The following is an 8,025-nucleotide window of genomic DNA, read 5'->3' on the forward strand; positions in this document are numbered from 1 at the left end:
GTTTGAGGATGCCCCACAGATGCTCAATAGGGTTTAGGTCTGGAGACATGCTTGGCCAGCCCATCACCTTTACCCTCAGCTTCTTTAGCAAGGTAGTGGTCGTCTTGGAGGTCTGTTTGGGGTTGTTATCATGTTGGAATACTGCCCTTCGGCCCAGTCTCTAAAGGGAGGGGATCATGCTATGTTTCAGTATGTCACAGTACATGTTGGCATTTGTGGTTCCCTCAATGAACTGCAGCTCCCCAGTGCCAGCAGCACTCATGCAGCCCCAGACCATGACTTGACTGTAGGCAGGACACACTTGTCTTTGTACAACTCACCTGGTTGCAGCCACACACGATTGACACCATCTGAAACAAATAAGGTTATCTTGGTCTCATCAAACCACAGGACATGGTTCCAGTAATCCTAGTCTGCTTGTCTTCAGCAAACTGTTTGCGGGCTTTCTTGTGCATCATCTTTAGAAGAGACTTGGTTCTGGGACGACAGCCATGCAGACCAATTTCATGCAGTGTGTGGTGTATGGTCTGAGCACTGACAGGCTGACCTCTGCAGCAATGGTGACCATGGTGAGGCCTGTTCTGAGTGGAACATGTCCTGTTAAACCTGCTGTATGGTCTTGGCCACCGTGCTTCAGCTCAGTTTCAGGGTATTGGCAATCTTATTTTAGCCTAGGGCTAGGCCATCTTTATGTAAAGCAACAATTTTTTTTTTTTCAGATCCTCAGAGAGTTCTTTGCCATGAGGTGCCATGTTGAACTTCCAGTGACCAGTATGTGAGATTGAGAGCGATTACACCAAATTTAACACACCTGCTCCCCAGTCACACCTGAGACCTTGTAACACTAACAAGTCACATGACACCCTGGAGGGAAAATAGCTAATTGGGCCCAGTTTGGACATTTTCACTTAGGGGTGTACTCACTTTTTGTCATATGTGAGTTTAGCAGCTTGGTACATTGTTTTATGCATTTTATACCTGTTTATTCTATGTCCCTTTTTAAATAAATACTTCACTATGAGGCACATTTTTTGTGTTTTGCCCTTGGTATTTGGGGACATATAAATGGAGCTCTACGATGTGAAGTGAAATATTTGAAAGGAATTTCTCACATTGAAGCCTGTGTATGTCCCTATGTTACACTCTTGATGCTTCATAAGAACATTTGTTTGGTGAGTGCGCACTGCATTGGGGTAAGAGCTGGTGAAGGCTGGTGATTGGCAGTTGCACTTATATTTCATGCATTGAGTGTTATTCACCTGGTTGCAATTTATAAGAGTGGTAACAATATTAAACCATACAAGTTATTTTCTTTTTCTGGCATATCTGGAGTTTTTAGAGATAAAGAGAAAGGAGAGGATACATCACACTCCACGGGATTGGCATTATCAATACGTGTTTGCTGCACTGAATTGTGTAGCCACAAATTCTGGTAAGCCTTCAATCCTTATGGTGGTTGCATACCTTATTTTGCATTTATTGACCTTTAAGAATTATCACAGCGCTGCACATTTTATGTTTATTGCTTTGGAGGACTGAATATATTGTTGTTATTTTGTTCAGTCTATTTACTAACTTCTCCTTCTAGGTAGGCTAGTTGCCTTGCTGTCCCACCAACTTTACAGCTTCAATACTTTGAATCACTGATCAAAAATTAGTATGCAGATTGTAGTAGTATATGTGATTACTACACAGATAAGGACATTTCTCTAACGTTACTGAAACTCATACTTGTTGTGGGTCACTAAACTAGAAGGTATTGATGCCAGTGTGTGTGTGTGTGTGTGTGTGCGGCAGCATGACAGGTTAAAGTGGAAGTAAACCAGGAGTGGTTTGCCATAATATGCTAATATGCACAGCATATTAAAACATTATGGCAGAGTTATCTTACAAGTGATTTATTTTTTTTCCAGCACTGCGATTTCAGTAGTAAGTGTGATATTTTGCTGAACTCTGCTCAACCATACTGTGATCTCACTTCATATGTGACATATGCTCTGTACTTCGCTAGCAAAACTGTGACTGTTCATTAAAGCTGAACTCCAACTTTATTTTCACTGGAACTTAATGGAATGATCATTCCCAGCATAGAACATAACTCTGTACCATGTTGCTCTGTTGTCTGCAGGTCCCCTGATATTCTGAGTTGTGGTACAAAGGCATACCCTCCAACTTTCTGAGATGGGAATGAGGGACACCTATTAGCAAAAGTATGTCGGAATAGGACACACCCCTTGTCATGCCCCTTTAAAGGTAAAAAACTAAATATTGTTTGAAACCACAGGTGTTTTTTAACCACTACTATTTCTTTATACTGGTTTTTGGAAATTTCAAATGCAACAATTTAGAAATTAGATGAAAGATTTAGCAGTCCATAAAACACTTTTTTTCAAAGATAAGTGGTGCATTTTATATACAACTATATAGATCAGACCAAAATGAGGGACAAATGAGGAGGAAAGAGGGACTTTTTTCCAAATCAGGGAATGTCCCTCGAAATCAGGGACAGTTGGGAGCTATGCAAAGGTACCATGTGTGACTCTATATATCCTGCTCAGTTCCTTCCCCAGCCACTTCCTGCAGCAGCTAGAGTTTAAAACACTCCTTTGTAGTCGTTCGGTCTCTGTAAATTATGTAACTTACTTCACAGCTCTGCAGGTGGGTGGGACTCAATACATCCTAATTAGCGTTCAATCCCGCCTAGTCACACCTACAGAAAGAGTCCAGATCTCCCATGTCCCGCCTCACAGATCACAGCATTGTTCAAGAAGGAAACCCCTCCATACACAGCCTGTTCTGAATGCTAGCTGTGCAAGATTGAATGGATCACAATTAAGAGCTCCCATCAGTTAATCAGCAGGCTGTCACTTGTCAGGCTCCAGGAAGATCTGAAAACCCTTGCTTCCACTTTCCTGGCTTCCTCAGTCACTTAAAGCTTCAGCCACTTTCTGCATATCGCTTTAGAGTCGGTTCACACTGGGGCGACACGACTTTGGGGGTGACTCGGCAAGGCGTCCTGAAGATGACTTCAGAGGCGACTTGCAAAATTACTTCTGTATAGAAGTCAATGCAAGTCGCCCCGAGCCGCCCCCGAAGTCGTACAAGAACCTTTTTCTAAGTCGGAGCGACTTGCGTCGCTCCTATTAGAACGGTTCTATTGAATAGAATGGAATGCGACTTGTCGGGCGGCTGAGTCGCCTGATGAGTCGCCCCAGTGTGAACCGGCTTTTACTGCTCGCACGATGCTGGCCCTGTTTACACTAGATCTGGGTACACACTAAGGCCTTGTACACACGATAGGATAGCCAGAGGACAACGGTCTGAAGGACCGGTGTCTTAGGTTAACCTATGAAGCTGACTGATGGTCCGTCGTGCGTACACACCATCAGTTAAAAAACACGGTGACGTAAAACACAACGACGTGCAGAAAAAACAAAGTTCAATGCTTTCCAAGCATGCGCCGACTGGATTCTGAGCATGCGTGGGTTTTTAACCAATGCTTTTGCATACTAACGATCGGTTTTGACCTATCGGTTAGGCGTCCATCTGTTACATTTTAAAGCAAGTTCTCATTTTTTTGACCGAAGGTTAAATAACCTATGGGGCCTACACACGATCGGTTTGGACTGATGAAAACGGTCCTTCAGACTGTTGTCCTCTGGTGATCCTATTGTGTGTATGAGGCCTAACAGTTTTTTTTTTTGAAAAGCCTGTGGCGTGCAAAACACAACCCAAAAACTTCACCCGGTGCAGGGAAAAAGTGCACACACATAAGGAGGTGCAACAAAAACCTGTGACGGGTGCATCGTCAATAGGCCCTCCGAAGAGGGCCTGACCCTGATCCCCCGGGGCGCAAGGCTCCTGACAGGGACTGAGGTTGTCAGTGGTCCATGCAGCCGAAGCCACATGAACCCATCCAAGGCCCATGTAGCCGAAGCCAGCACGGACACAACAGTGAGGCTCCCCCGAAGGGAGACCCCATGAGAGCAGGCGAACTAAGCCAGAAGGCCATGTCCACCCACTCCCAAGACGTTCAGGGCAGGCCCGAGGACCAGCACCCTACTTATCACACATAAAGTGCAGTGCACCAAACAAAAATAAGTGACAAACTAGACAAACACGGGGAAAAATAAAAAGAAAGTGGGGAAGAAGGAAGATGGGAGAGTGAGGTAAAGTGACCAATGTGCAATACATTGGCCGGCCCTCCGGCCAGGAATCAAAAATTCCTCTGGTCCTAGCCAAAAGGCCTGGCCCTAGAGGCAGGTGCTAAAAAAGTGTGTGTGGAGATAAGTGACCAAAAAGGTGCCACACGTTGAGTGTCCCTCACACACTCAGTGCAATGTATGGCACCCCTGGACTGCCACTCCAGGGGCACTATCTCCACAGGCTTTTCAATGGACCCTGGTCCACGGCCCGGACAGCCACGGCCCCCTCCCCACCTCCACCAGAAAGGATCAGGAGCTACCGGAGGCGCACCTCTTTCGCTCCCTACCTAATTAAACCCGAGAGGTACTAGCTGCGCAGCTCCGCTTTCCCTCTCAAGGAAACTGGTAAGGCGGGTTAGGAACCGCATCAAATCCAGGCCAGAAGGCCAGGGCCCCGGCCTTCCGCTAAGATCTCATGCCTCTCTGCTCTCAATCAGGAGCACCCTTCCAGATGGCTCAGACTCGACCAGTGGCCTGCCCCCAGTACTGTCGGGTAGCAAAAGCATAGCCCCTGCTGAAACCATCCTTCCAGGTGCCTATCACATCTTTGGATTGCTTCAGCCCTCTACTAAAGAAGTACTTCAGCGCTCCTCCGAAAACTGATAAGAACAGATACTACACTTGATCTTAGCCAAAAGGCCGAGAAGCGATTATAAGGTCTTACTCACTATTGAACTTTAACTTAATGTCCATTCATGTAGCGATTCTCCCATCAATTTATTATTTGATTTTGCTATTTCACAGTTTATTCCCTAAAATAGGTCTATTTTGGCTTCACTAATTAATTTATTCCAATAACTTATGCATTTTTGAGTCACTAAATGACCACGGGTGAGAGCGCTTCTATATATATATATATGTACATGTATACACATAATAGAGAATTTTTTTATTATTATAATTATTTCTTATTTTTTAAGTGAGACTATACCTATACATATATGTTGTGGTCTGATTTTGAGAAACTTTATAAGTAATTTTATGGGTATTTCTATTTTTATATATTTGTTTATCTTCATTGTCATTTCATTTTGATTTTCATTTATACACAGGTTTTTCACAAATCAATATGTGTTTTTCACGCTTTCTCCCTTTTTTACAAAGGGACACACTTGAGGGAGGTTTAACCCATATTTCAGCTGTTTAAAGTGCCGTTTGATTTACTGCTTGATTAACTTAATTGATTCCTCCCTGCTGTAGGCAGGGCTTTTCATCACATGATTGTATGTTTTGTGTATATATTTCATTTGTAGTGTGAACCTTGCTAGCCATGACTAAGCACTGACGCCAGTGCGAAACGTTGGCCATACTGATTTTTGTGGGCTTGCAGTGACTGTATGCACAGTTGAAAATAAAGACATCTCTTTTAAAGAAAATTTTGGAGTGCGGCTGTCCAGCTTTTGTTCTTTTGTTTTTTTGCTATTACCGCATTGCCAGCACCCTGGTGGTTCAACAACCCCTGATCATCACAAAACTCACCTGGAGCGGTGAGAATTCTGTCTGTGTGTCTACTCTGGATTGTGCATCCTTGTTCACCAGCTCGGGAGCCTCTGTCAACGGGAACCTAGTGTTGACACTTTGGAACCACCAGTCTCTTCATGGAACACAGTGCACCTTCAAATGCAGCCACAGATTCGGTTTTTAGCAGAACCCTTCAACCCTCGGCCGAGAACCCGTTCCGATTGGGAACCTACACTGCCTCGGCACCCAGCCAGGATAATGGGGCTTCACTTTTGGCCATGTTCCGACTATTGGAACAATCTATGGCAAAAGAAATTAAGCTGTATTGGGACACTCACTTCCTTTCCAACTACATCACGATGCAGCAAATCCCCCGGGGACTACGAATTAAAAAATTCCCCACCACCATATTATCCAATGAGACATTACAACAAGAGTGGACGGATACCCTTAACACCTGCTCTTTTGCCTTAATGAGCATTCTCATCAAATCCAATCTTGAGCAAGTTAGCTCATTGCAAACCGAAATGTCAGCGGTTCAAAAAGATCTTACCATGCTGCAAACACATCCAGATTTTGCCGATTTGGACAGCAAATTAAATAAAAGATTGGATAAACTTGAGAAATTCGTCATCGACACAAAAAGGGGCAAGCAACTGAGAGACCGTGCCGACTACGAGAGCAATAAAGTTTATATACGCACGCATGTTCCTTTTCAGTCCAGACGCCCTCGCAAGAATAGAGCAAAGAAGGTGAGCTTTTCCGACATCGAGCACGATGTCGCATATGACACTTTGGTTACATCCGGATCCGAATCATCTCCGGACCGTCCCGCACTAACACCAAGTCCGTTGTCGGACGATGATATACAACCCAATGGACACCCTCACGGAACCAAGGACACAAAGAAGCGAAAACCCATCATAAAAAGACAAGAAGGGGAGGCAAGAGATCCAAAGGCTACACGCACCCCATACGCTTTACGGGGAAACAGAAGGAAATAACCAACAACGTTATCAACATCTCTAAAAGAGACTTAAACCCAGATGAACTCCATCTACTATCGAAAGGCTTGAACTTTTGTCCGTCCAACCATTTTAACTTGTTTGGTACCATATTGGACGTTAATAGATTTGCAAGAAAATTAACCCTTAAGAAACATTTTTTCAAGCCACCTATAGACGAAGTCAGTTCATCAGGAAGCAGCTTGGAGCTGGGTGAGTTGGTCTCTTCTCCTATTCTGTTTAAGGATGTTTGTGGTCTTCAAGACCTAACTGATTTACTCATTGAATCGGACCCCTGCCCCGTGGATCCTGTGGATGATTTGATTTCTATACCTTTCAAATTACAATCTCGATTCTATCCACTAGGGTCCAGGGGCAGTGAACTCGATCTATATCAGAAGTTAGTGGAGAGAGACCTGACTCATCTGGCTCACAGCTGCCTTAATGTCCCACACTCCTCCAACTTAACACAGCTCGAGAAAAAGGCTTTGATGTCCTTGAGCTCTGATAAGGATGTAGTGATCCGAAATGCGGATAAGGGGGGGGCGGTGGTTGTCATGGACTCTTGCCTTTATAGATCAGAAGCCATCCGACAATTATCTGACACATCCACTTACACATGTCTCAAAAGTAATCCCACTATGGAGTTTACAAAAGACTTGGTTTCTCTTCTAGACAGGGGGGTAGCCGCAGGCATTTTTTCTGAAGCTGATAGTAAAATGTTTATCCCAGCATATCCCATAATGCCGGTCTTCCACCATCTGCCAAAAATCCACAAGGGACTAGTTCCCTTAACTGGTAGACCGATTGTGGCAGGCATCGGGTCGCTCAACGAGCGCCTCGGTGAGTGGGTGGATGGCCGGCTGCAGCCACTTGTGTCTGTTCTTCCTGGTTACCTAAGAGACACCAAACATCTTTTGTGCAAATTGTCGGGGGTTCCATGGCAACATGGTTACAGATGGATGAGTTACGATGTATGCAGTCTCTACTCTAGCATCCCGCATGATCTAGGTTTACAGGCAGTATCTCACTTTTTGAAAGAGTCGGGTCACTATTCATTAGTCTTACAGGAGTTCATTGTTTTGGCTCTTAAATATTTGTTAACGCACAATTTCTTTATGTTCGACGGGGTCTTCTACCTCCAGAGGTGCGGGGCTTCCATGGGGGCTAAGTTCTCACCTTCCCTGGCCAATTTGTACATGGGATGGTGGGAAAAGTCCCGCATCTTTGGGGGTACCAGCCCCCGTCGTTCAGATACAGTCATCTACTGTCGCTACATCGACGATCTGCTCCTCGTCATTTCCGACGAGTCTGCAGATCTAGATGAGTGGCTAGTTTATCTCAATGACAATGAG

At 44.6% G+C, this 8,025-nt stretch overlaps 1 pseudogene; it reads right to left on the bottom strand.

The window, feature by feature from the left end:
* Positions 1-4,752: 4,752 nt before the first annotated feature.
* On the bottom strand, positions 4,753-4,856 carry LOC120929913 (annotated as a pseudogene).
* Between the last annotated feature and the right edge of the window lie 3,169 nt (positions 4,857-8,025).

The sequence above is a fragment of the Rana temporaria genome, chromosome 2 (genome assembly GCF_905171775.1).
Source record: "Rana temporaria chromosome 2, aRanTem1.1, whole genome shotgun sequence".
NCBI lineage: Eukaryota > Metazoa > Chordata > Amphibia > Anura > Ranidae > Rana > Rana temporaria.